Source organism: Salminus brasiliensis, chromosome 12 (assembly GCF_030463535.1).
Source record: "Salminus brasiliensis chromosome 12, fSalBra1.hap2, whole genome shotgun sequence".
NCBI classification, from domain to species: domain Eukaryota; kingdom Metazoa; phylum Chordata; class Actinopteri; order Characiformes; family Bryconidae; genus Salminus; species Salminus brasiliensis.
This window is the reverse complement of record NC_132889.1, coordinates 23,271,303-23,298,366: the sequence shown is the minus strand read 5'-3', so window position 1 is coordinate 23,298,366 and position 27,064 is coordinate 23,271,303. Positions and strand designations below refer to the sequence as shown.

Here is a 27,064-nt window from a genome sequence, read left to right as displayed (position 1 = left end):
GCTCTTCGTGATGCCTGGAGGGGGTTTCCTTTGGCTTCGGGTGCTTTTCTTTTCGCTCCTCTCGCTCTCAGCTCTGTTTGGTTGGTTAGTGCTGTTTGAATACACAGCTAACCGAGCCTGAGGGGCTGTGTGTTTTGACTGGGAGAGGGAGATGACCGCGCCGGTGTTTGATGTCCATCCAGGATCAGCGCTGAGGCAAATTCCAGGGTTTTCCATTCGCCCGGAGAAGCCAAGGGCAATATTGAAGCTATTATGGTTACTGGTGGGATAAAGTGGATGAGAGAGAGAGAGAGGGGCTTCAGTTCTCAACCCCGAACAACCTTGTTGGAGCCAGGTTGCTGCGCCGTGCCAGACAGTGGTCGTGACACCTTTGTGCTCTTTTAGTGAGGAGCTCATCTCCTCATCATGACTTTACTGAAGGACACTGACGGAGGCGAGGCAAGACAGCTTTTGTCCCACTTCATCAGAAAGCGGAGGTCTTGAGCTGCGTTGCAAATTCGTGATGTTCAGGGGCAAATAGTTGCACCTTGTGAGCAGGGCCAGATCATGGTCTTACCCATGAGTACCATCCCTGAGTGCTTCAGCCACATAGTGGAAAGATGTTTGAGCTCATTTTCTATAATATTTCTAATATTAAATGAATTTGGAAAGGTTTTTGTTTTCTAATAAAGGAGGGGATGTCCCGAGCCAGTCCCTCGATCCAGTCTTTGTGTTTTCATAGATGATATCATTTGGGTAACACATCATTTGGGTAGGGTGTACTTTTGAGTAATACAGACATACGGAAGACCCTGTCATGCAAAAAACGACCTACCTACACTACCTCAATCTCTCCTCTTCTGAGCTTTTCGTGTGACTGTTCTCTTACTAAATAGGAATGGGCCTGCTAGTGTGAATCTGATCATACCTGTTTATAATAAGTAGGGATGCACTGATGCCAGATTTTCAAGCATCTGCCAAAACAGAGTATCAATACCGTGACCAGCTCTGACCGATGGCTATATACCCTGATATTTATGGCGTTCCACTTTATATAGGTCGTACTTTTTTATGTTTTATCCCAAATAAGACTTGAGAGCTTGGAAAAACAGCGTTTACTGGATGAGGAACTACACGTTTGAAAAGTTTCAGAGCTGTGAAAAAATAAAAATGGCAACAATACAGAAACGTGCAAGTAGGGAAGCATAATCTGGCTAAGCTCGACCAAACAGCTTTTAATAAATGTAACATTTTAAAGTGTGATTCTTTTAACCTTTTTGGTTTCAGAACCAAAAAAGCACAACAAGGTAAAAGTTCCATTAGATGTCTTTAATGGTAACAAATACTTATGACTGGCTTTTACTGGTTGTTTAAACGTTTGATTTCATAACAAAGTATGCAAACAAAAATGTTTTATGTAAAAAATAAAACAACAAAAAACTACAAAAACATGTAGAATTATTATTATTATTATTATTATTATTATTATTGTAAAGGTTTTCTGTGCTTAATCACCTTGTTTTGAATGTCTTGTCTACAAAACAGGAGATTTTACAGCACTAACTTCAATAGAGTCAATGTAAAGACTGTATACAGTGTGATTTTGGAGCATTTCTATTGGTCCAATCATTCTCAAATTTTTGAAAATGAAACAGATGCATGTTATTTCATGACCGCAATAATACGATTGCACAGTTTTGAAAGAGAGAACCATCACACTATTAAAAGGACCTTACCTCCTGGAAATACAGCGTGTCAGATGATTGAACTTTGTAGCGCTGAGATTTTTCTCAGAAGGGTTTTTTCAGGTTATCACAACATAACGTCTACAGGGAGTGGCGACAAAACTGTTTCCCGTCTAAATTGAAGATCAGGCGATAATTTCACTGAGCGTCATTCATGTATGGAAGTGATTCCAACCATGTTGGCGTTCACACTGGGTGTGTGTGTGTGTGTGTGTGTTTGTAGTAAAAGCGACTATTAGCGGCGCCGATCTGATTCTGCTGCCAGATTTCAGAGCTGCGTTCAGCAAACACTTGTTCACTATGTTCTGTTTAAACGGCAGCGAAAACCAACCTGAGGCGTGCAGGGGGAGAAAAGTGGCGTAATTGCACATCATTTGTAGACGTTTTTCTTTTCCGACTGAGGGCTCTTGAATGATTTGAAATGGTTCCCCCAATTAATGGACTGGGACTGGATTTCCTGTTGGTTCAGCTGCTTTGTGGGAAGGACAGAGGCTGAGGCCGTCCCGCTTTCAAACTGCCGCCGCGGTTCCGTGAGGGCCAGATGTGGAGAGGGTATCGTGGCACGATTTGCACACGAGGACCTTACAAACGAGGAGACCCGAGCAGAGGTCGGCGCTGGCAGGTTCAGTAGTCATTTGTGGTGGTCGCCGTAATCGATCCCTGGCGGTGCTGCGTCAGGCGGCGGACTTCACGTGTCGGAGGAGGCATACGGTAGTCTTCCCCCTCCTAGTGTTGGGGGCATTGCTAGTGATGGGGGGTGGTTCACATTGGCCTTCCAAATTGGGTAGAAAATGAATGAATAAATAAAGTGGTTTGAGTGATGGTGGGATTTTATCTGGTTTTAAAAAGTCTTGGGTGCGTTCTTATGTGGCTTGGCCTCATCCAGATATAATCCTGATACTGAAGAAGCATGAAGTGACCAGGTGTAAACAAGATTGGAGTGTTAATGGGGTCAATAATGAATAGCGATGCACCAATCCTGACTATTCTGGATTTTATGTCTAATTCTAAGATGCTTTACAGCTGTTATTTTACCCCAAAGCTCACAACTGAATGTAGGCCAAGCTAATGTTTACAAATTTTGAATGAAAATTAGCTATTATTTATTTATATTAGCCTATTTAATAATGTCATCTACTTTACAGATCTGCCAAAATCATCACAGTTAAATATTCAAATATAAAGTCAAATATTGTGCGTCCCAAGTACCGATGCTGAGCTCTGAGGGTGAAGTACTTGGTATGTGTGGTAAAACTAACTTATTATTTTGTTTTCACATATTCTGAAGAAATAAGACCAGTACAAAGTCCTATTTCTCTTTGACATTAATGCACAGTGGATAACAAGTAATTGACTGTTTATCTCCCACTTGTTGATGCTGTATTGTATTGCACTTGTTGATAGTGTATTGTAGACTGCCTGGTGTGAACATTCATGATGAATAGACCAATAGAAACGCTCTAAAATCATTTGGAAAACAGTCTTGTTGCATTGATGGAGTTTCTTTTTTTTTTGTTATGCTTTGATTTGGGTGGAAGTTGACCATTGGCTCCTGCACTATCCTTTCTTTGTTGTCGATTGTCCTGAACTCCACTGTAACGGAAGGAATTTCAGGCTGAGCACAGTACGAAAAAACTTTCCGTAGCCTGCTTACACTTTTCACCATTGCTGCCCACACATTAACCAGTCACGTTAATATTTGACCAAGCCGCAATGCTTTTTGGGTGTCTCCTGCATCACTCTGAACACGTTTTGGTGTCTGTCCTGGTGACATGTTTCTTTTGGACTTATAAGGCACTCCTGTTTCTGGATCAGCTTTGCTTCGTAGCCGACAGACGTGCACCAGAGCGGACGTGGGGAAACGTGATCCTAGGTCAGCACTTTTGAGACACTTCATGAATACAGTCTCATAACCGTCTCGCAGCCCAGTACCAGCTGTGTCAAGTCTGCGCGGCTTTCACCGCAAGTCTGCCTGAAAGCTATAACGTTTGTAGACGTTTCCCGAGCACAGTCTAATTCTCTCATTTCGCCACCGAGGCCTTGAAGACCTTGTTCCTTCAGAGTCTCAGAGCCTGCCCCTCTCTGTAATGTTCCGCAGATGCCGAGATGGAGTGCCTGTTGCCAACATCTGATCTCGTAAACCCCCAGGTGCTCAAAGTGCTAGCCGTTACTGTTGTGCTGGATAAGTCTGGCTATCTCTCTCTCTCTCTCTCTCTCTCTCTCTCTCTCTCTCTCTCTCTCTCTCTCTGTCTCTCTCTCTCTCTCTCTCTCTATCTCTGTGTCTTTCTCTTCCTCTCTGATTGCCCTTGGAACTGAACTCATTTAGATGTGCAAGGATATTGCACCTGTCAACTTGCCAGCGGTTCTCTGCAGCGTTTTCCCTGTAGTCGTCTGCTCTCTGTCAGCAAAGCAGAGCAAAACAATTAACTGATGGCTTGATGTCAAGCTTTTACAAGGCATAGCCTACAAAGCTACTTGAATTGTTTGGCCGCAGAAGCATATTTCTCTCTTACGCTCTCGCTCTCGCCATTCTCTCCTCTCACCCACTCGGCCCTTTTTCTCTGCGTATGTCTTACAAGCGCAGAAGGACGTTACATGGAGAGTTAAACTGAAGCCAACGTTTATTTCACAAGTGCACAGAAAATCAGTTAATGATGCTGCAAGTTGTGTAACGCTGCAGCTTGTTTTGTTTTTGTTGCTGTTAGCCAGGAAAAGCTCATTTACGCTCAGCCTTATATACGGATACGGGTACGAAAGTCTGCAGAAACTTCTGTCTGTACTCTGTGTTCATTTCGTCTGTATTTGTGCATGTTTTCTAACAGCTTAAGGATATGGCGGATACGGCCCGAACAGTCCCGAGCAGTGCCGCTGGAAATTGTGGGGGGCAATGTAGACAACGGTTGAAGTAAGACCAGACCACTGCTATATGTAGGAAACTCTGGTAGAATGGGTTTCCTGTTTTTAGCCGTCTACATGGACGGCTCCACACCAACGTAAAGGATGCCTAGAAGCATGGGGCCAGTGGCTGCTAAACCGTACGTCTACATTTCCGTACGTAAGAGGCCTTAAGGCCTTAAGATTAGTGGCTGTGTGTGTTATATACTGTGATGATCTCGGGCTCAGTTTTCACAGCTGCAGTTTTTATGACCTTGTATATTCGGTTGGCATTCGGTTGGCATCCTCCCGCTGTGGCTAAATTGCACCCAACGTTTTTACATTTACAGTTGTGCCACTTAGCTGATGTTCTGTTTGAATCATTTGAATGTTACACAGGCTGGAGACTGTAGTGTGGTGTAGAGTCTTGCCTATGGACTCTTATTTGGTGTAGTGTGTTGTGCTTGTCCAGCCAGGGAATCCAACCCCTGGTCTACTACGGTGAAGGCAGTGGTGTTACCCACCTACACACTACACCAAACGCTAGCCCTTTATAGTATAAATCCAGGTCTGTTCTGCACATAAACTCCTAAAAACAAAGGTGCCACAGTGGGTTCTTTGAGTGATGGCATGGAAGAAGCACTTGAAGTGTAGTGAAGAACCTTCTTCACCAAATTCTTTCAAAATTCTAAAAAGATTCTTCATGTCACACATTTCCTTTCCGAATATGGTTCTTACTGGAACCAACAGAATAACTTTTATTTATAAACCTTGCTTGTTCTTGGCTTGATCAGGAGGTGGTGTTTGGGGGTGTTTAGGGTTGACCAGTCTGAGGGTGACCTCATCTAATAGAAACGCTCCACTGGCCATTTGATGCCTCACTGTTGTTCATTTGCTCTTATTAGCAACAGCTTGTGTCGCAGGAATGATTCGGGCGTCCGATGTTAAAACTGGCAGATTCCGCAGATGCTGCAGTGCAGTCCTGCTGCAAGAAGAAGAAGAGGAAATGATGCTAAATTCCCCGGTTTGGTGCGCACCAGTGAAAATATGCGCACCCACCCGCACAGAATCTTTGGCCGGTGTTTTATCGGTTTGGTGCTCTCTTCAAACCGACGAAGAAGGGTCTGCACCAAACAAGGTAGGTGTAGCAGCCCTAGACCTTCTTTTCTTTCATTTCTTACCTCATAGCTGACTCACATACAGCTGTCTGCGTCTGCTCTGAGGGTCACTGTTGACGTTCACTGCTTGGAAGATGTTTGTTTAGGCTAAATTATAGGCCCGTTCCCTAAGCTATTTATATTTCTGACCATTGGCACCCACATGTCTCGCAGGTTTGTCTTTCACACCTTCCTTGCTGTTTGGGTATGCCATGCATCACCGTTTGTGTTTGTGCTGTTCCAACAGTGTCATTAGTAAGAGCCTTTCGTTGATTGGGCAACGGACCTCCAGGGCGTAGACCAGACATGAACTTTCTGGTCAGCACTTGCACAAAACCGCACGCAGTAGTGGTGGTCTCGTGTAGGATCAGGTGTGTTTACCTGCAGCAGGTACAGTAGCGCTGAGGCAGTCGTCCACGCTTCCTCGGCCCTGTTTTGTTTAGTCTGATCCTAGCAGAGCAGACCTCTTTGACTCCGAGTCAGGCATCCGATACTACAGGCTTCCAGTGTTCTCTGTTCACAGCATGAAAGGGTCTGTCTCTGCTTAGCCTTTGTGGTTCGGAGGGGCTTGTTTTGAGCACACATTTTACATTCCTGGTAGTGCTTGTTTGCTGACTTGCAAATAAAATTGCTCTTTTTAGTGCAAAAAAAGGATGAGGCTTTTCAGTAGAAAAGTTATGTTTTTGAAGACAACAAAAAGGGTACATAGTCAAATTCACAGTAAAAATCTTGAAATTTGGGCCTACAAAAAATATGTAACTTTTAATAATTAATAATATATATTTTTTATTTATATTTCGTAGTCAATTTAATGTTAATGCCATAAGAACATGCCATTACTGACCATAAATAAAAGAAAACAGTCCATTTTGACTTGAATTACATATTTAGGACGGTTTCACACTTCTGAATACACAGATCCACACCCGGGACCGATGCTGGGCTCGGTCATGGGAGGGGCTCATTATTGCGGGTTTGCTTTGACATAGAAGAATTCCATACCAACCGTCGATTGATTGCACAGTTTCGAGCATCACCATTCTGCAAAATAGTGGCACCTAGGCTCAACGGTTTATCGCTGTTCATTATTTTCCTTGGATGCAAACCCTCAGCACTTTTCTGAAGTCATGGCATCTTACTGTGCATGAACGCCTGCAAACGAGGGGCTGTTCTCGTAGGATTTTAGCCAGGCAAGCGATCATCAAAGCAGTCATGTGAAAAAATGAACCAATCACACGACTCCACGCGCAACACCGGGAGCGGTACGTTTCTATGCGTGCAGCAGACTGAACAGGAGACCGCTTGAAGCAAACCCAGATTCCAGAAGGACCAAAGATTGGGTCTTTGGGCCACTCCCAAGCTTAAAACCAGCTTTCACACTTGAGCAGATGCATTAAACTCTCAGGGCAAGTGAATCTGGGTCCGGGGGAAAAAACTGTAGTGTGTAAACGCTGTTAAATGTATGCAGAACACCTGACAACTTGTTTTGCTGCTCAACAATTCCGAGCAAATCAATATGTAAATTTTTACAGCTTACAGTGACGTTAGAACAGGCATCATAAATCACTGTGATAAACCTAATGATCAATGTGTTTTTAACAAAACTGCTCGAATTCCAGCCACTAAATTGTATTTCAGTGTTGTTATGCATATATTATCATTGATTATCAATGATTATTAATCATTTTAGTGTCAACTTTTGCATGCATGAATGAACGCATGTAGGGCTGCACAGTATATCCTTTCAGCATAGTCATAGTCATAGTCGCAGGATGTGCAGCGTCACAGAAGACATTAATAAAATGTGACCATTTTTGCTGCTTGATGCCAAATGAAAATTTGCACTGTTCTCTTTTACTGTGACATCTTTCTGTGACCGTCTGCCAGATGCAGATTGTAGCTGCCCAATATTGTTTGTTTTACTCTACTCCTGGATACACAGAGGACATTATTCTTATTGTGACCTGCTGGATCATTGACTTCTGGTGAAAACGTAGTATCGCAGTATATAGGGATGCACTGATTTTCTCAATTATCAAGTATCTGCCGATACCAACTCTGACTTAAATACTCGATAGACGGCTATAAATCCTGATGTTTATGGTGTTTCACTTTTTATAGATTCTACTTTTTTATATCTTATCTGAAATAAGATAACATAATAACATAATACGCTTGAAAGAACAGCATTTATTAGTTGAGTAACTGCATGTTTAAAAAGTAGGGAAGTTTAGAAATAAAATGTGCTTATGCAGCAATTTCACATTTAAGTACATGTCTGTGTAAAAAAAAAAAAAAAAAAAAACACCACATGGAAACATGGAAGCTCTAACTTAATGGTAATAACTATTTATGACTGGCTTTTACTGTTTGTTTTAATGTTTGGTTCCATAGCAAAGAAAAAAAAAGTAGGGTGTCTGTAAGCTTCATGGTATCTGTGCTTGCTATTGCTGATACCGATGCTGTTGGTGTGTAAGGGCCAGTATAGGTGTTTATATTTATACTATATATAATATACTAGCCATATTTACATAGCGGTGAAATCACCTCATGTTAAGTCTGTTTGTAGTGGTTCACACTTAAACCTGATGTGAGAACTTTATTAGTGTTGTTAATGCCCATTATTTCCTTTTTTTCTATAATGTGTGTTTATCAGTCTGCTTCTCTTAGCTCCCGCTGATACTTCAGTTTCTAAGCAGCTGTAGTTAAAGAGTAAAGATGTGGTGCGAGTCCTTTTCCTCTCATACGTTTTGCAGCATGGAAATGACCAAACGTCTGGAGGAAAAGCGGCTCAAATGCAGCCAAAACCCTCGTTTTTGTGTTCCACTGTTTTTGTTTTTTTGACCAACTTGATTTGGTCTGCTGATTTGTGGAGATGCGAACCATTATTATTTTTTTGCTCAGGTCGAGCTCTCGCGCTGTGTGCCCAGCTGAGGATTTGGCTGTGCTCTTCTGCGACTGCCTGTGTGGTGAGAATGGGGTGGAAAAATATTATGAAATCATGGTACTCATCCAGGACTGAAGAAACACTGGTCCATCCTTCACCTGATGTAACATACTTCATCACCCTGGGTTACGAAGTACCTCTCCAGAAACTGGAAAATGTGTTGGTGTGCTAAATGATGCAGGCTATTTTCCTTGTCATTTGGCATGCGAGGTTGCCATCTGTGCCATCATGGAGGAGTGTGACAATAAGGCTGTAAATCTTGAGCGTTTCTTGAAAAAGAGGACGAAAGCAGTTATAAGCAAAAGTGATGCGGCCTTGTAGGTTGCCTGGTCAGTTGTTTTGGCGGGCTGAGTAATGCTGTTGTCTGGTGACACTGTCATGTGTATCAACTCCAAGTGTGTATAACATGTGGAGCTGTAGCCATTATCCAAATCAAGAGGTGTGTGTGTGTGTGTGTGGTTATTGACATGGGGCCTAGGGCTTCTGGCAAAAGGGGCATGCGCTAGCGCTAACCCTCAAAATGGTCCTCAAACACATGCAAAATGATAGTGTGTTAGGGCGTTTTGTAAAAAAGAATGGTGGGGAAATTACGGTACACTATGAAACGCTAACCGTTACAAATTGTCCTCTTCAGCAGAGGAATGTCTCTCGCCGTTAACATCACTAAGCTCACCAACCCTCCTGTCTCTGCTAAAGCGATTAGTGAACTCCCATTCCTCCATGGCTCCACTCCATTACATCATATTAGTCCGAAGAGCCAAACTCTGCTTAGAGACTCCTTCAGTACCTTGTTCTTTAAGTTCTTCTCGAGGACCAGCTTCCCAGCTACAGAAAGGAGACATGGTCTTGGGTCAGTAACCAATGGCGACCTCAGTTCTTCGGTGGACTGTAATGAGCGTGTCAAATGCACTTCTTTTCTCAGTACAGTTTTACCCCTACATAAAAATAGTGAGAGGTAGACATGGGCCAGTCAGTGTTTTTGCATTGGCTGATCGCCGAATCCATTTGAGGGCGGGGCTGCATGTCGCATTAAGCTTTTCAGGCAGACTTGGTAGGTTCCCCCGGGTTTCCTCCGGGTACTTCGGATTACTCCCGCCTCCCATAAACACACGGTTGGTGAACTGGCTATGCTAAATTGCCCCTAGGTGTGAATGTGTGTGTAAGTGTCTTAGTGAAGGGTTGTCGGTGAGTGTTCTCTTGCGATGGATTGGCGCACTGTCCAGGGGGTATTCCTGCCTTGAGCCTAGGCTCCAGGCCGACCGCGACCCTGGCCAGAAAGAAGAGGATGAGAAGACGTATGGGTGATCTGCCCTGCTGAATTATCAGCTGATCTGTGAAAATTGGTGGATAACGACACACAGCTGATCAATCCTTCCATCTCTAGTTCTTTATCTCCCATCTCTACATTGTCCAGCCTTTACATGAGTTTCTGTTATCCGATTGTGGCAGTGTCTTCCGCATCCCTCTAGCAACCAATATGAGTGTTCCCTTACTGTACAGATTCTTAATTTGCCTTCAGTGTGGTTTAATGCGTGGTTTCCCCTCCATCGGGCCTCCACTGTGCCTTCACCTATAGAATAGCTCAAAGGAAGTTTGGTCTTGCGTGTCTTTAAATGCATAATACATCTTGGTTTTGACTTTTGACTTTCCCTTGAGACCTTGAAGGGACCACATCCTCTAGTTTTTTCCCTTTCTCTATGGGAACCTGGTTCGGATGTGTGTTTTGTGGCCGGGCGTTCTCTCTTCCCTTCCACTAGGCCAGCGTGAAGGGGATTCCCCTCCGGGAATGGTGGGAGTACGAGAACTGCCCGCTCTGTGAGCTTGACTGATCCCTTGATGAAGGCCGACCTCGGATACGTGAGGAGCCACGTTCGTTTAGCTCCAGGCTCGCCCTGGTTTAAAGTGTCAGAAGATTTCTTCGCTCTGGCTTACTCTGCAGATTAGTCTGAAAACAACTGCTTGGTAATTGCTGCTGTCAAAGCTGCAGGTACTCTATTAAAACCAGTGAGGAGACTCTTCTTAGAAGTCTTAGAAGAGGTGTGTCTCCTCGCAAGCTTTCAGCCCACAGCATGCCCACCGTGACTCACTGTCTGTTTCAGCCGGCTCTTTCGATTACTTCTAAGCCCACCAGCATTCATTATAATAAGCCAGTAGTTGCAGATAAGACTGCACACATTGCAAAAAAAAGGTTTCCTCTGAATCCTTGTGTTTTTTTCCTCTGGTGTTTCTCTGGTGTTTTTTTTTTTTTACACTGCAACCAAGTAAAAGATGACCAGTCATTTTTGAGCGTCTGAAATGTGTGTTGGGCTGGGGGTGGTCTGGTATACTTTTAAGTCAAAAAAGTGGAACCCAGACCCTCCCTGTATTGACCTGTGGATTCATTCTGGCCAAGAAAAACAGATCCTGAACCAGATCTGATGTCTCAAAAGATGGCTCATAAACCTACACTCAACAGCGAAGGTGCTACAAAAGGTTAAATGGACGTCATTCGGTTTCTCAGGCTCCTGGCCCGTCACATTAGCTCCAGTTCCTCCCTGTCGCCGCACTGCTCCGGTTCAGATAAGTGGCTGTCCTGAGTCAGATGAGAACTCCAACAGACAGGATGTTCGGAGTCAACAGCCCTGGCTAATGAATGACAAGAGAGGATAGGAGGAAAAGGCTTTTAAGAGGGAGGAGAATCGCAGAGGCCTGGAAGAGGAAGCCAACTTGAGATTAGGCACGGTTCTCCAATAATACTCCCTGTCTGTCTCTCTCGTTCCCTCTCCCTCGCTCTCTTGCTGTTTTCAGAAGCCGAGTGGCAGAGGGAAAAGGAAGCCTTTTGTTTATAGAAGAACAATGCTGCAAATGAAAGCGTGGAGTCCTGGAGCTGGAGTCAAAACACGTCCAGAGGCAGGCAGGCAGGCAGGGCTGGGCCAGGCTGTGGACAGGAGGAGGGCGGGGGGAGGCTGCATTCCAGCGAGATACCTCCGTCTTGTTGGAGTGCCTTGATTGGACAGTAGTAAAGCAGTGGGATTAGGGTATTTTCATACCGTTGTACCGGGGTGGGGGGTGTTACGTTTACGTGGCTTCCGTACAGTCTCATCCCTACATATTTTAAAAAGCAAAAATTGTCCAAACCGTCGATCTGATCATTACAAATGTTAAACTGCAGGAGAGAGAAGCGGGTTAGATTTAGCTTAGACTGCTGACTAATGATTGCAGCTGGTTATCAGGGCTTGGATAAGTTAGCTAGAGTAAGAGTATATAGAGTGCTAGTGAGGTCAGGATGATCACCACACCACCTCATCACCAACTCATCCCAACAAGCATCGTATGGATCACCATCAATCCAGAGAATGCGATTCCACAGCCGTTCCACAGCTCAATTCTGGGGGACTTAATACCCCTCTAGCCTCTAGCCTGACATGGTGCTAATAGATTCATGTTTAGCAGCTCCAGAGAGTCCTATTCTATTGGCAGCACTTCTCTATAGGCATTGAACAGACTGTCTGTGTATGCATGTGCACATCTGTGTCAGCAGTGGGTGCAACTTGGCTGCTAAAGTAGCTGACTGCATTCATTAGAAGGGGATGTCCACAAATCATTTGGACATATCGTGTATGTTTCCTTCAAGTCCTCCTTGGATGTTCCTACTTACGACCAACTTGCGGTTGTCCATGGTAATCGGCCGCATACTGCACACACAGCTGATGGTCATTAGGTTGAGAAACGCTGGAGTACTCTTCTCTCCTTGATGCATTAAAATAACGTGAGAAAACAAAAAGAAAAGTTGCCTCGTTATTGAAGGTGTACCTCATAAGTCGTGGCTTGAATCAAAGGCCTACTGACGCTTAGAAACCCACAGGGGCCGGACTACTGACACTGGGAAACGTATAGACCTGACTTACGTTACAGTCTCCTTTATGAATTGTGTACAAAGCTTTAATGAGCTGGGAAAGTTTTGCCTTTCCTGCCCAGGCTCTCTCACACCCCCACATGCTTGCTTAAGTTGCACAGCGTGGAATGGACAGCTAACCGCCAACCCTGCAGCGTTTACCCCAGAGCACCGTGTGAACCATTTTTCCACTAGGACTGCGAGCTCTCATGTCACCATTGCGTGAGTGTGTGAAAGAGCAAGAGGCTACTGGGGGCCTGGTTTTGGGTCCAACACCTGTTTTCAAATTGGATCACTGCTGTTTTGTACTTTGGGCTTGAAGATGGCCCAAAATGTTTTTTTTTTTTTTTTTTTTTTTTTTTGGTGTGCCTTTTTTGATCTTTGGCTGTGTCTCACATAGAGGTGGGAGATATGGGGAATATATATATATATATATATATATATATATATTTATGATTCATGACTTTTTCAGTGGCAGATTCATAAAGCTATTATGTACAGTGATTTGTATTTAAAATGTGATGCACTTCATCCAGTTAAACCAGACTAATTACACATCTTGCCGTGAAACTGTAAGCACTGAGGATATCCTTGATATGCGTAGAAATGAATAATGTGTATCACGATACCAAAATTTCTCACAATACGACAAAATATCATCATATTGGCCTCCCCTGGTCTCACCTGTAGTTTGTTGTAGTAGAGGTGGGTGGTATTGATACTGTGTTACACAATATATGCTACTCTGGGCATCTCTGTGCGAATGAATGGGTGTGTATGGTACCCTGTGATTGAGTGGCACCCTGTCCAGGTGGTATTCCTGCCTTATGCTCAATGTTTCCTGCCAGCACAACCTAAATCTAGAAGAATTGGATAAGACGATGGATGGTGCATTTTTTCTGGGTATTAAATCCTGTTCTCTTGTATACCATGTCTGCACTGACCGAGACAGAACCTAGGTCAGCGTCCCTACTCTGATTGTATGTGCTACAACACGCCAGTCCCTTCCTTCGGAAGTGTAGAAAAATACCCTGACCAGACTATGAATTTACACCGTTCCAAGACTTCTGAGGTTTGCAGCTATTACCCTTTTCTTCATGCAATCCACTGACACATATATAGCCCCCTGCTGTGTTGTCTGTATTTCACCAGCAACATATTGCCACCCGCTTTTACTGTCTGCGTCAGACCTCCGATGAAGCTGTCTTGATCTATGTCATTGCTTCAATGGTGGCGCGCAGAGACTTGGGCATGGATAAATTACTTCTCAGTACGAAATACATCAGCCCAGGCAGTCAGTACTGAGCTGGGAATCGGGATTCATGGCAGCAAGCCATCATGGAGCGTTTTTTTTGTTGTTGTTGTTTTTTTACATCCAATGCCTAGGGGGTATACAATGCTGCATAGAGATTTAAAGCAGTGTATATGCTAAAACACCCTCCGAGGACTGGATGCACCATTGATTCTGAGGAGGAAATCGTGTCTGTACTTTAGCCTTAACCAAAATTTAAGGCATTTAGGAGTCGCTGTTATCCATAGCGACTAGCAAAAGTGCTTCACTGTTTTTTAGAAAATACCCTAGGCTACTTTGTTAAGACTGCGGTCCAAAAATGCCCTAGATTAGATACTACTCAATACAAAAGCCAGTATGGAGACCATAATACTCAACACTACACTTCACCCGAGTACTTTAAGGTGGGTCTTCAGTCTGCCTTTGAAGACAGCGAGGGACTCTGCCATTTAGACACACAGAAGAAGTTCGTTCCACCACTTCGGTGCCAGGGATGCTTGTCTTGCACAGATCTTAAGGGATCGCGAGTCAAGCCGAGCCAAACCTGAAGCTCAAAGGCCTCTTGGTACAGATCGGCTTTTGATCATTGCCATCAAGTACGAAGGGGCTGGTTCATTCATGCCTTTGTAGGCCACCACCAGTGCTGGCAGGACGGAGGCCTTTTTTGATTCAGTGCCATTGAACAGTTCGACATTCTTAGAGGAGAGCGCTTAACTCCAATTCTGCTATGTTAACTCCCAGATCCACGCATTAGCTGTGTGATGGGCAAGGGAGGCCCATCCTGATGGCTGTGGCATTGTTGGGGTTGGTCTTGCGATATCCTAGTGGTAGGACAGTTGCACCATACTGTGTGTAGAATAGTAAATGAAAAGTCTATGCTGCTGATGTACGTAGAAGCTCATTGAGGCAACATTGCATGTACTCACCCCCCTAACTGGTTTGCGTAAGTGGCACTTGTCAAATCTTCATTTGACAGTCTCAAGAATGGGACTATTATTTTTTAAAAAGAAGTAAAGGTCTCTTCACATCAAGTACAATATTTATAGACAAAAAATGATTGTTATTTCTTTAATTTAGTGAATCCTTGGTCTATGAAGTCCCCCCAGCCTCTTCCTCACACCCACACACACTGTGTTTTCCCCTTATTCAACACTAAAGGACAACCAGATACGTACCCACCATCATTTAGCAGCCTTTCAGCACTCTGCCACGTTCAAGAAGACTTAGCACATATGCTAATGAAGGGTCAGATTTTAAACCTTGGGCCGGCCATGTTGTATTGTAGTCCGTCAGTGTGAAGTGTGTACATTAATATGCATGTTTGTTGTCAAAACACAAATTCCTTACACCACATGTTTCCTTCATTGTAAAAACAGGCCACTCTCAGAAGCCAAGAAGATTGAGCCTCCCCCACCCCTCTCCACCTCCACCCCTTCTCAGACCATTGTCATCCCTAATGACATCACTGTTCTTTCTCTCATCCTGTCAGTCAGCTCCTCGCAGCCTTGGCGTGGTGAGCGGGATCACGCGCTGAATGAGAAACGCGCAGACTCACACAGAGGCCTCTCTCTTCTCCCCCAGCCGCGTCTCGAACCTGCCGTTCCCATGACAACCCTGCACTTCTGACTGGCCCGAGATGCACCGGGTTACAGTTTCGCTTTTTCTGGCCATTTGTAGGAAAAGAAGGTTGTGCCCCGTTCATTGAGTCGTGGACTGGGGAGAACTTCACAGTGATTGCTCTCGGGGAACGCTGACTTCCTTCTTGGGCTCTGAGATGGAAGATAGACAGGATGAGAGACAGCAGATACTCAATGCAGCTCAGCGGTTAGAGCTTTGGGTTATTGATAACAGGGTTGTGGGTTCGATTCCCGGGCTTGGCAAGCTGCCACTGTTGGGCCCTTGAGCAAGGCCCTTTACTCTCTCTGCTCCCCGGGCGCTGGAGTTGGCTGCCCACCGCGTGTGTGTGTACTCAATGCCCCTAGTTCACTAGTGTGTGTGTGTGTGTGTGTGTGTGTGTGTGTGTGTGTGTGTGTGTGTTCACTACCACAGATGGGTTAAATGTGGACACATTTCCATGTACAGTGACAAATACGTGCACCTTCACCTTTGTTTTGCACCAGGTTAGCTTTTCTAACTAAAATGTGCAAACTTGCAATACTTGCATACAATGAAAGAATGCAAACATTAAAATATTAATTTGAAAGCAGTTTTGACCACTTTCTGTTAGCTGTAGATGGCTGTTCCTCTAACAGTCCAGAGATAGCAAGAGAAACAGCCAGTGGTCTATTTTATTAAGGGCCAAATTTACTTTCCCACTTTGCCGCCACCCACTGAAACCCTAGGTGGGAACACGACTGCAACAAACCGATCTGATAGGCCGTAATGCCAAACAGTCCCAATGCATTACTAGATTCTTACCCAATTACCCAATCCCCTTTCATATGAATTCCCCCTATCACTAGCATTGCCTCCAACACTAGAAGGCGTGAAAACTAGCCCATGTCTTCTCCAGCACACTTTCACTTTTCGAACTGCCACTGATGCAACATTTCTAGACAGTCAGGGAGTGCTTGGAGGAAAGTAAGGTACCCCAGCTCCGATACAACACCTAAAAGATGCCTGGGCTGACCAGCATGGGGAGGAAGTGCCAGCAACCTACCCCTGAGCGAGCAAGGCCAATTGTGCCCTCTTAGACTCTGGCTGCTGATTGCAAGCAGCTTGACTTAGGATTCGAACCAGCCACTCCCAGATCATAGTGGCAGCTCTTTAAACGACTGGACCAGTCTGTGCCCCCACTGCATCACGAACACGTTTTTTGTAGTTTTCGGCATATCCAAGGATAATTAGGGGAGTTTCCATCCAGTTTTTTAAGGGCGTTTTCAAAGTGTTACAAAAAGGGGGCAGACGGAAAACCCATTACATCATTGGTATATAGTTTGTAGGGATGCAGTAATATAGGAAATATAGGCCAAAGCCATGTCCTACATGATGCTTCCTGACTAATCAAATTAGTGTTGTCACCATCCCATCACTGGTCCTGTAGTATGTATGTGTGTGTGTGTGTGTGTGTGTGTGTGTGTGTGTGTGTGTGTGTGCGCGCATGCATTTGAAACAGGCCTGTAAGCTGTTGTTCAGCATGAAGTCATGAGAAAGCACTTCCAACCTGATCAATAAAAGTAGATTTACAATGCTGCCCTGCAGGTTCATACCGCCACGTTTCCTCTTCTCAGCTTTTCCCACAAACCCCCTCTTCCCAACAGCGAACAGAGAAGAATGATGACTGATGAACGCTGGCATTGCACTCCCAGGATTTCCTAGAAAGACGTGAGCTGGACTAATGGATTTTCATTAAGATAACGATTCTAACTTTTTCAGTTCGTTTTCAATTAGCGTCTGCCCCTGAGCGGTGTTTTTGTAGCGATATCAGTTAGCCAGAACCGCATGGATTATGTACGGGAGAGGAGTCAAGCTGTGGGTGTTTCATTAACTGGTCAGTTTATTCTGCTTCAGTAGCGAGGAGGCCAAGGTTGGCCTCTTCTAAATGTTTGTTCACGCTTGTTTTCGCTTGGCCTCGATGGAAGGATTTCACGCTGAAGTTAAAGCGGCATGGTTTCCACTGACAGACGTCAGACGGTTTTGTGTGCATGTAAGTATTCATGAGCTCGAGTTTTTGGAAGACACTGTATTAGAGATGGACCGATTTAGCATGTTTGAGGAAGATGTTGGTTGCAGATTGTCTTTTAGCACCATCGGCAGGTCGCCAATACCGATTAAGGTCAGGGAAGGATGCCCCATTAACCATTCTGAGCAAACTTGGTACAGTGCAGGGCTTCTGTCTCTCAAGATGAAATGCACTTCTACCACATAACAAAAAAACTGTGGACCTCTGAAGTCTTGCTGAATTCAGAACTGCAATGTGTAGAAGGTCAGAGTGTCATTGGCTGTGTTTGCTAGCTTTCCTGTTTTTGATACTCCCTGTACTGGGCTGAGTGAATTCCAACACTGGCTTTAATGGTGTGATGCTGATGCTGTGCATGAGGTCTGTATTGCCATCCAAAGATTGAGCATCCAAAGATTGAATGAGCAGGGTGAGTACTGTGACTGAGGGGCCTTGCACAACACTGCAGCAACTCGAGAAATATGGATAATATATGATCCGACCAGCTCTTTTGGAAAATCAGCCAATAGCGATGCATAGCTGATCGATCCTTTCATCTCTAGTCTGTCTCAAAAATCATCATTTTGGCCACAAGATTCACTAGCTTGGTGACTTGAGTAGCCATCGGTCTACTCCTGAGAATGATGATGTTCTAGCCATAAGGGATATTCAACATTAGTATGTTAAAGATGTCTCTAGGTAGTTATATGTCTTAAAATAACCCAGTAAATCAATCTTTCCAGTACTTTGTGGTTTGTTAAGGCTTTAGTGTCTGTTGGAAATTTCCTTTTCATTCCACTTTTGCTCCAGAATTCTTCTCTGACACATCCCTTGGACGGAAGTCCAATCCATATGATTACTTGCATGCTTTGTGAAACTTTAATATGCAGACCCTTTAACATTGACCATTTTGTCCCCTTGACCATGTGTTAAGAGTAGCGAAACACACTGGCACACCCATGAACTAGAACATTAGCTTATTGGTGTGGTTTAACTAAATACACTGGTCAGCCACAACATTAGCACCACCTGTCTAATATTGAGTAGGTCCCCCCAGATCTGACTATTCGAGGCATGGACTCCACAAGGCCTCTGAAGCCTCCCTGTGGTATCTAGCACTGAGACGTAAGCAGCAGATCCTAAACAAGTCCTGTAAGTTGTAAGGTGGAGCCTTCATGGATTGCATCAATGACCCTGCCGCTGGTTCACCGGTTGTCCTTTCTTGGACCACTTTTGGTAGGTACTGATCACTGCACACCAGAAGAACCCCGCAAGACCTGCGTTCTGACCCAGAACTGACTGTTCACTCGCTGCCAAATATATCCCACCCCTTCACCTGTCAGTGGTGCTAATGTTATGGGTCATTGGTGGATTAACACTGTATTTAAGTGACTTGGTTGGATGACAGTACCTGCGAGAGGCCATAGTGGGAATACGTTAAAAATGGAAATGGATGCACTGAAACAGAAAGCTTATCTGGCTTGGAGACGAAGCTCTTGGGGATGGATCTGCAGACGCGTTCCGTATTGACAGATACATTATTGACCCCCCCCCCCTCTGCTTTAATGCTTTTCTTAATTCCTTTAGCTCATATCGCATTGGATCCTTGTTTGGCCTCAGCACTCTCTTCCTCTCCCTGGCTGTGACTCCACACCTCCCGCCAGCGCACACTCACTTTTTCTCACTGTGACGCGACAGCATGAGGAAGCTCACAGGTCACAGCACAGCTCAAGATAGACGGGACTCCCAACACCAGCCGCAGTGTCGCGGGGAAGTCTCACAGGGTGGAAATCAGTGGGAAACACCCAACCGGCAGCACCATCCTATCGCTTCATCACATTCTGAGCCGGGCCTGTGCGGCTCTATGATTCATTGGCAGGAAGTACCAAGCGTCCTTCTAAATGGTGTATTCCCCTTTTTAAATAGGACCTCTCATGGCATTTTGGTGGGCTTGGCACGTACAAGGGAACCCAGTAGACCTTTCCAAATGCATGTCGATTATTAAAAAAAAGTCCCAGCTGTGGGACTGCATTTATAACTGTTTACTCACTTGAATATCCACACACACACACCAATCTCTGTCCAGCTCAAGGTCTTGTGGCTGTGGCTGATCGTCATCCGGGGGGGGGGGGGGGGGGGGTTGTGGATAGCCCACACGGAGACTGGCTCTAGCCCCTGACCGCTTCCTTTCCTGGCGTCAAACTGCTCTCAAACACTCACGCTTGCACACGTACACATTCATGTCCACTGTGTTGACTGCTCTCAAACCTCAGGGTCACTAAAAAAACAAGCTCTGAAAACTTCCACTCGTTTTTGGACTGGACAGGACACAGGCATTGTGCCTTTGGGGAGACTGTTTACTAGCTTTTTATGAGGGATGACTACATGACTACTGAGGACTAGTATGGTCAAGCTTCTAAAGCTCTGCCTGCCTCTGACCAGTTGACCAGTTGATCTTTTGTGTGGTATCTGCAATGAAGAATGGATGTCCAAGATCTTTTGGAAAGGCCTTTTTGACAGTAAGCGATCGGAAGACACACCCAGAGGAAAGCAGCCATTGAGCAAGCCCACCCACAGTGCATATGGAAATGTCAGATGGTCTGAGCGCATTGGCAGACTGGTTAGTGAGAATATAGCGCCCAGTCTTACAGCAAAGGAAGTGACAGACTGGGAGACAAATGCTTTGGGGGTTTTCAGCATGCGCTGCGAGAAACGCCACGACAGACCGCGCTCATGTTGAACTGCTGGCGGGACGCTCAAGCCCGGCAATCGCGCCTAATTTAGACGCAGTACTTAGAGGAACATTAGAACATTTGTGAAATGGCTATATGTTTGTTGAATCCTTTGAATATTAAACCTGTGAGAAATGCTAACTTGAATGCTAACTGGATTTATCCGAATTTCAGTATTACAGTAAAACACTGCCGTAAAATGTTACCTAGTTTAGGACCTCAAGGTAGCCCGAGAAGTTCCGGACCCAGATCACGGTGTGTTTAGGCCAGCTTCGGCTCTTAGTTCACGGCTCTTAGTTCACGTCCGGATTTAGCGAGGTACTTTCGCTCGCTCCCTGGTTTTACCCATGACTCTCGCTCCAGCTAGGTGACCCTCTTCCACGTTGCGTTGTCAGGTTTGGTCAGCCTAGCCGTTTATGGTTCAGCGGCTGGTTCTCCAGCTCTCTTCTCCACTGCCTGTAGGTTTGGTTAGTATTCCCCCTGTTTCTCTTGCCAAGTAGTAGGTTCCCCAGCTAAACCCCCGGTCTCAGGTGTGCTTTGTGGTCGACCCTCTTGTTTGTGTTCGCCCTTCTTGTTCCTGTTATTCCCATTAGTTGCTGCATTGTTTGCTTTGGTTTGCCTTTTGTATTGTTTCCCTTTGTGTTATTATAAAGTACTTGCATTGGACCCATCTCTGCAAGTGTTCATCCCTCCGTGTCTGGCCTAACCAGCCATGACACCTTGAAGAAGACTTTTTGTCCATTTGTAGTTTTCTCCATTGGTTAAACCCTGTAGCTGCTCTGTTTACTGTAATTCTGGATGAATAAACCAATAGAAATGCTCCAAATGACTTGGAATAAGCTCTTATTTTATATTGACTTCCAAGTAAATAACATTTTTGCTCTAACCTGTAAAGTCACCATTTTGGAGATACATGGTTTTCTATTGGACAGCGATGATATGTGAATATGTCGTAGTGATTTCTTTTATGCCAGGATCAGAATACACGTATTCAGCCAGATTTTCCTGCAAATTTGCCGACCACTTTCTGCCGGCTGGTCCGATAATGAGCCTCGGGAACGAGGAACGGACCATGTAGGATAACATAATCAAAGGACAGCAGCCTGTCAGAATTGTGACCATCTCGTCCTTGACCGTTGACCAATCGGATTAGAGTGCTCATGGAGTGATGCCGCTGTTGCAGCTGTCAGATGGAACGACATAATGGAGGAAAGGTTTGATGGCAAGACATGGCAAAGGAAGCCCAGCAAGCCAGTGAGTAGCTGGTTACGCTAGGTTATATTTCCCCAGCAGCCGAAAAAGCACCCTGCCTTTGGCACACCATTGCAGCTACAGTGCCATGTAGTTCATTTCCAGGTTTACTGGTGAAACCTGTACTACATGTTGGATGATTGATGTCACCAGTCAGAATTCATGGCACTAAGATTGGCTAGTCTTAGGTGGTGACCTTCATGAAAGACAAAGGTTTTGTAAAAATAGTGTGATCCCAGCTTTACCGTAAAAATACACAGCTTTTTTTAAACCAACATTTGTGAAAGTATTCATCAGAATAAATGTTACGTTACTATGTTGCTGTTATAATTAATGCTAACAATAAATGAAAGCGAATGGCCTCAACTTAGCACATTACACGTTATGTGCACACCACAGACTGTCTGATGCTGCATTTCTGCACTTTCGTCTTTCATTTTTTATCAGATAAAATTTTGCAAATCAATTTTTGACATTTTGTGAATTGATTCAGAATCGCCCACATCTGAAAATCAAATTCCCCCCACCCAAACTAAGAGTAGCCTAATAGTTAGAGATGCACCGATACCACTTTTTCCTTTCCGATACCGATACCAGATTTTCAAGTATCTGCCGATACTGAGTACCGATACCAACTCTGACTTAAATACTTGATAGGTGACTATCAATCCTGATACTTCTTAAAGGAACAGCATTTATAGTTGAGTAACTGCATATTTAAAACGTTTCAGAGCTATGAAACAATGAAAATCGCCACAATGCAGTAAGCAAGTAGCGAAGCATAATCTTGCTAAGCTCGACCAAACAGATTTTTACGTCTCTGTGTATAAAGATACTAAACTTCAGTATGTGGCCTTAAAGCAAGCTGCTTAAACTCTTAAATACCACATGGAAAGAAAGAATTCCTCCATTAAATGTCTTAATGTTTAATGGAAATATATTTACGACTGGCTGTTTTCTGGTTGTTTAATTGCTCTCTATTGCCTATGTGCCTGTATCAGCGGTGCAACACTACTAATAAATGTGCAGTTATAGATCCTATAGAATTACTAGTTGTATTTTTGTTAGCTATTAACATAAGGCACATTTACTGGCACTCCTTATTTCTGCTGTATACAAAAAATGAGTGAAACGGAGCCACCGCTGTATTGTCTTGAATTGAATTATGAGTTTTGTGAATCGTTAAACTTCTAATTGTCAGTCATTTTCAGTGAAACCTTCTCTCCCGCCCTGTCATCGGAACTAATCGGGTGATGCCACAGCCGTCTGTGGCTTGCTGTCCCAGAGAGCATTAATTGGCCTCTCCTTCTGTCTTGGATGGGTAGGATGGCCCTCCCTCTCCGCCATCACTCGAACATAACGCTCGCCAGTTATTTCCAGCCCCAGTTCCTCTGTATTGTAGTGAAAATAGTGTTTCCCCCAGTCTTCCCCAGTTCCATGTTAAACAGCGAGACCTGACTTGAGTCAGGCTGGAAGTGCAGCTTTAAAGGCTCTGGCACGTCGGCACGTTGATTCTATCTTCAGTGACCCAGTTTATTTCAACAACACCCCAACACCCCCAGCCCCTGTTCTCTTCCCTTGAGCAGAGCATGGGGTTAAAGATGGAACGCCAAAGGCCTGCTCACCTGTACTCCCCCAACACACGCACACAGCCTGTGAATAATTAATGGAAGCGCAGGGTGAAGTAAGAGTAAGGTGCTGAAGACTCGCTCAGGGGCTGTGCGTATGCGTGTGTGGCGTGACTGGCATTTGGAGAGAGAGATGCATTCCAGATGTTTGAGTGATGAGGTGGGTTTCAGTGGAACGTTGCACATTCCCAGGGATGTTTATGGAGAGAAATTCTTCCTAGCCCGTGAAGCGAGCATGTACACTCCTTCATACATACATACACCCCCCCCTCCACCCAACCCCCCTCCCTCCTGCGCCTTTCCTCTCTCTCTTCCTCTCTTCCTCCAGAGAATCCTGATATGCTTTCCCCACACCATGTATGAATGCCTCTGCCTCACGTTGCTCTGTACTGCACCAACTGGAAAACCTCAGGAAAACCTGGGGTGTGTGCACGTGTAGGTGGGGGAATCGGCTAGATCATGCTAGTGCACCGAATGAATCTGAACAAGGCTGTTTTGCGGCTCTCCTTAGGCATGTGGGTGCAGGCTGCTTGTGGATGTTCGGAGGTCTGTGTGTGGTACACGGCGGGGCCTATTGTTTCCATTGAGTTGCTCAGTGCATTCATTCACATTTTGAGTTACTGCGTGAGTTACTGTGGGAGGTATTCCGGTAAATTGTTCATATACATGATGTGGATTTTACCATATCATGAATTCTACTACTGGCTGGGCTGTGCTGACCTCTAGAAGAGGAGCCCTTTATATAGCAGCGCTGAAGCAATGGAGGAAAATCTACATTTAGCAATGTCTGAGCACAACACACGAGCGTTTCTTCCCCATCCGCTATAAATAAATACATTACAGAGACTGCACCAGACTGACTTCTGTGTTTTACTGCTCACAGTGGGAGAGGCAGTTTGCTGAATGCTGTATTAGCACCTTGGCAAACCAAGCTACTGTTTCTCTGCTGAAATGCACAGCTCTGTGCTTGCAGAGTGGAGGTGTTGATCAGGTTTTACTGTGTTCACTTTTGTATTTGTACTTGTAGGCGAGTTAGCCAGCTTGCTGCCTGCTCCAAAATGAAGTAATTCCGGCCCAGCCGTGGTCACAGGCGTTTCGCGGGGTGACGCGAACTGCAAATCCCTACTGTGGCTTTAGCCAAAACACCAGCAGCTCTTTTTACCACCTGAACACCATGACGTTCTGTATGTGTAGGACTATGCTGGTGAGCAACACAATAAAGAATGACTGGGAAAGGGGCCAAGCCAAATAAAACACCCAAAACGGACACTTTTACACTTATTATTATTATTATCATTATTAATAAGAGTAATAGTAGATTTTCAGAGCATGTGATCATTTTATTTGGTCTATGTACAGTGTAGCACTCAGTGTGCAGCAGACGGATTCAATAAGGGAGTATAGAGTTTCTCCATATGGGCTTACCTCTGTATGTTTGGGTTAGCTAAGTAAAGTCTGCGACTCACCTGCAAGCCCGTACCCCTACACACACACACACACACACACACACACACACACACACACACACACACACACACACACATTCTCAGTCACTCTCACTCTCTCTCTCTAGCGCACATTCCAGTCTGTTATTCTTTACTGTCTCTGATTTCTTAGAGCCAGCAGGCTGCTCTGTTTGTTTAGGTTGAATACCTCAAATGCAGCCCTCCTGACAAGCACCGTTTCTCCTCGCTCCTCTCGTCACCCCTTTGGCGTTCCCCTTTTTTCCCCTCCGCTTGCATTCTTTTCATGCATCCTTCCATCCCGGCAGCCAGACAGCTGTCAGTTGTGCGTCTTTTGTTCTTCGCCCCTCTCTTTTCTTCTCGCCCGACTGTCTCCCCGAAGTGCTTGTCGAACGCTCCTGTGTGTGTGTGTGTGTGTGTGTGTGTGTGTGTGTGTGTATAAGGTGCTTGCTTTCTGAAGCCTCCATATGGTCACCACGAGTCCTCTATGGCTCCCTAATGAGAGTAGCAGGTTCATTAAGGGTACTTCCATGAAGAGCCCTCGACCTCCTCTCCTTATATCCGCCACACAGACATAGTAAAGTAGTCTTGGAGAGAGCAGCCTCTAAGCCTCTTACACAAGTGCGTTAAAGTGCTCCCAGATGCAGTGATACTGGACAGAGGTCTTTCTCTCAAGTGAGCTGTTCGTTCATTCTGATTATGTCAGCCTGGCAAGTACGTAGCTCTGGGCAGTATAGGGGGAAAGTCGGCAGAACCTGGCGATACGGAACAGCACATGGGTTACGATTCAATATGTAAGCGAGGCGATATGAGTGATTATGGCTTCAAATCAATCTCACAATTAATTAAAGCAATAAGCCATGATTTTTTCACCTGGAAGGGTGTCAATGTTGCCAATCACAAGATCGGAATACTTTGATATATCATTATCTGCTCACATTTATCAATAGTGTATTGTTTTAGAAATGTACTTTTATATGGCCAAAATCTAACCTGTATTATACTAGCCCAACTGATTAGTTAGTGTATAACTGCACAGGCTTTACCAATCCTTGAACCATCTATGATTGGTTAGTATTCTCTCAGCATGCTGTTAACCATTGAGTGATTGGTCAGGATCGTATTGTTGAACTGCAGGCCCTGCCCTGGTGCCTTTGACATGAGCGTGTTTTTGTTGAGACACCATTGTGTCAGATATCTGAAACCTTGAGAAAACTTGCACCAGAACATAGTCAGCTTTTTTTGTACAGACATGAAACAACCTGCCTGCCGCTGTGGCCCTCTCCCCTGAGTGCGCTCAGCCAGTGCAGCTTAACAGCAAATCTTCTCTTTGCTCAGTACAATAAATGTGCGTTAATGTGGTATTACCATAGGGGACACGTCACCTAGAACGTTCACCGGTCCAGTGCGTTTGGTTTATAAGTAAATAAAACATTCATTGATTGAAGGTTTAAAGACTAATTAGTTATATTACAGAGGTTTTCAACTCTGGACCTTGAATTCATTTTTCAATCCAGGATCTTGTTAACCAATCAGCTACCGCCAGCACTTCAGTTAAAGCTCTGGAGTCTTTTTTATTATTATTATTATTATTATTATTATTATTATTGCATATCTTCTTAAAATCCTCTTTAAAGGCACTTAAATATGATATGAAACCCACATATTTTCTATCTAATAGACTCAGCTCTCAGTCTCTATAATGAGACCCCATGTGACCTAGGGCACTGTGTAAAGAGATAATCTGACCCTAAACCTGAATAATTGAAGTCAGTCTTCATGTCTCTTGTGGACGCATTGTTTTGGTGCTTAAGATGGAGTTACCAGTGTCTTAGGTTTACAAATGTAGTGGAATATATGAATGAAGTGGTAAATAAACAGAGTTTCTGAATGTCCATTGGTCAGTTTTACACAAACCCATAGACATACGCACAATATCCCCAGTTACAGATGAGAGGCCGAGTGTCTCTGCCATTCTTCATAGCCTCATAGCTCCAGATGTGAGTAACGTACAATCTGGAAATGACCAATCAAAAGCGTGGGCTCTACAGATTCAGGAAGTGTTTGAACCGTATTTCTGAGAGGAGTTATCGCTAAGACATTCGCAGAAACATAAAATGTGCCGTATTTGCCAGTGAACACACAACCCAGGACTGGAAACTGGATCAGGTCAGGAGTTGAAGGCTCACCTGGCTTAAAGGAATAAGCATCTTACTGAACACATTATTAAGAGGAGAATATTGCCGGTGCCTTTTGGTTCAGCTCAAGCTTAGCATGGTTATCGTAGCCTCGTGAGCCACCAAAACTGCAAGCATTTGACTTCTAAAGTTTTCAGGGTCCTTTAGGAGCGGAGCAGTTAAAGCCCTGGCGGACCGGCGGAGGCGAATGTAGGCCAGCTGCGGGCTGCAGATCCGCCAGCGCTCTCGGCAGCTCACGATGCATTTTTTAAAGCTCGTCTGCTTGAT

At 44.6% G+C, this 27,064-nt stretch overlaps 1 protein-coding gene across 3 annotated transcripts in view; it reads left to right on the top strand.

Moving 5' to 3' along the window:
* The window catches only part of smurf2 (SMAD specific E3 ubiquitin protein ligase 2), a 66,061-nt gene that overhangs the window by 3,066 nt on the left and 35,931 nt on the right, over positions 1 to 27,064 (top strand). The window lies entirely within an intron of this gene.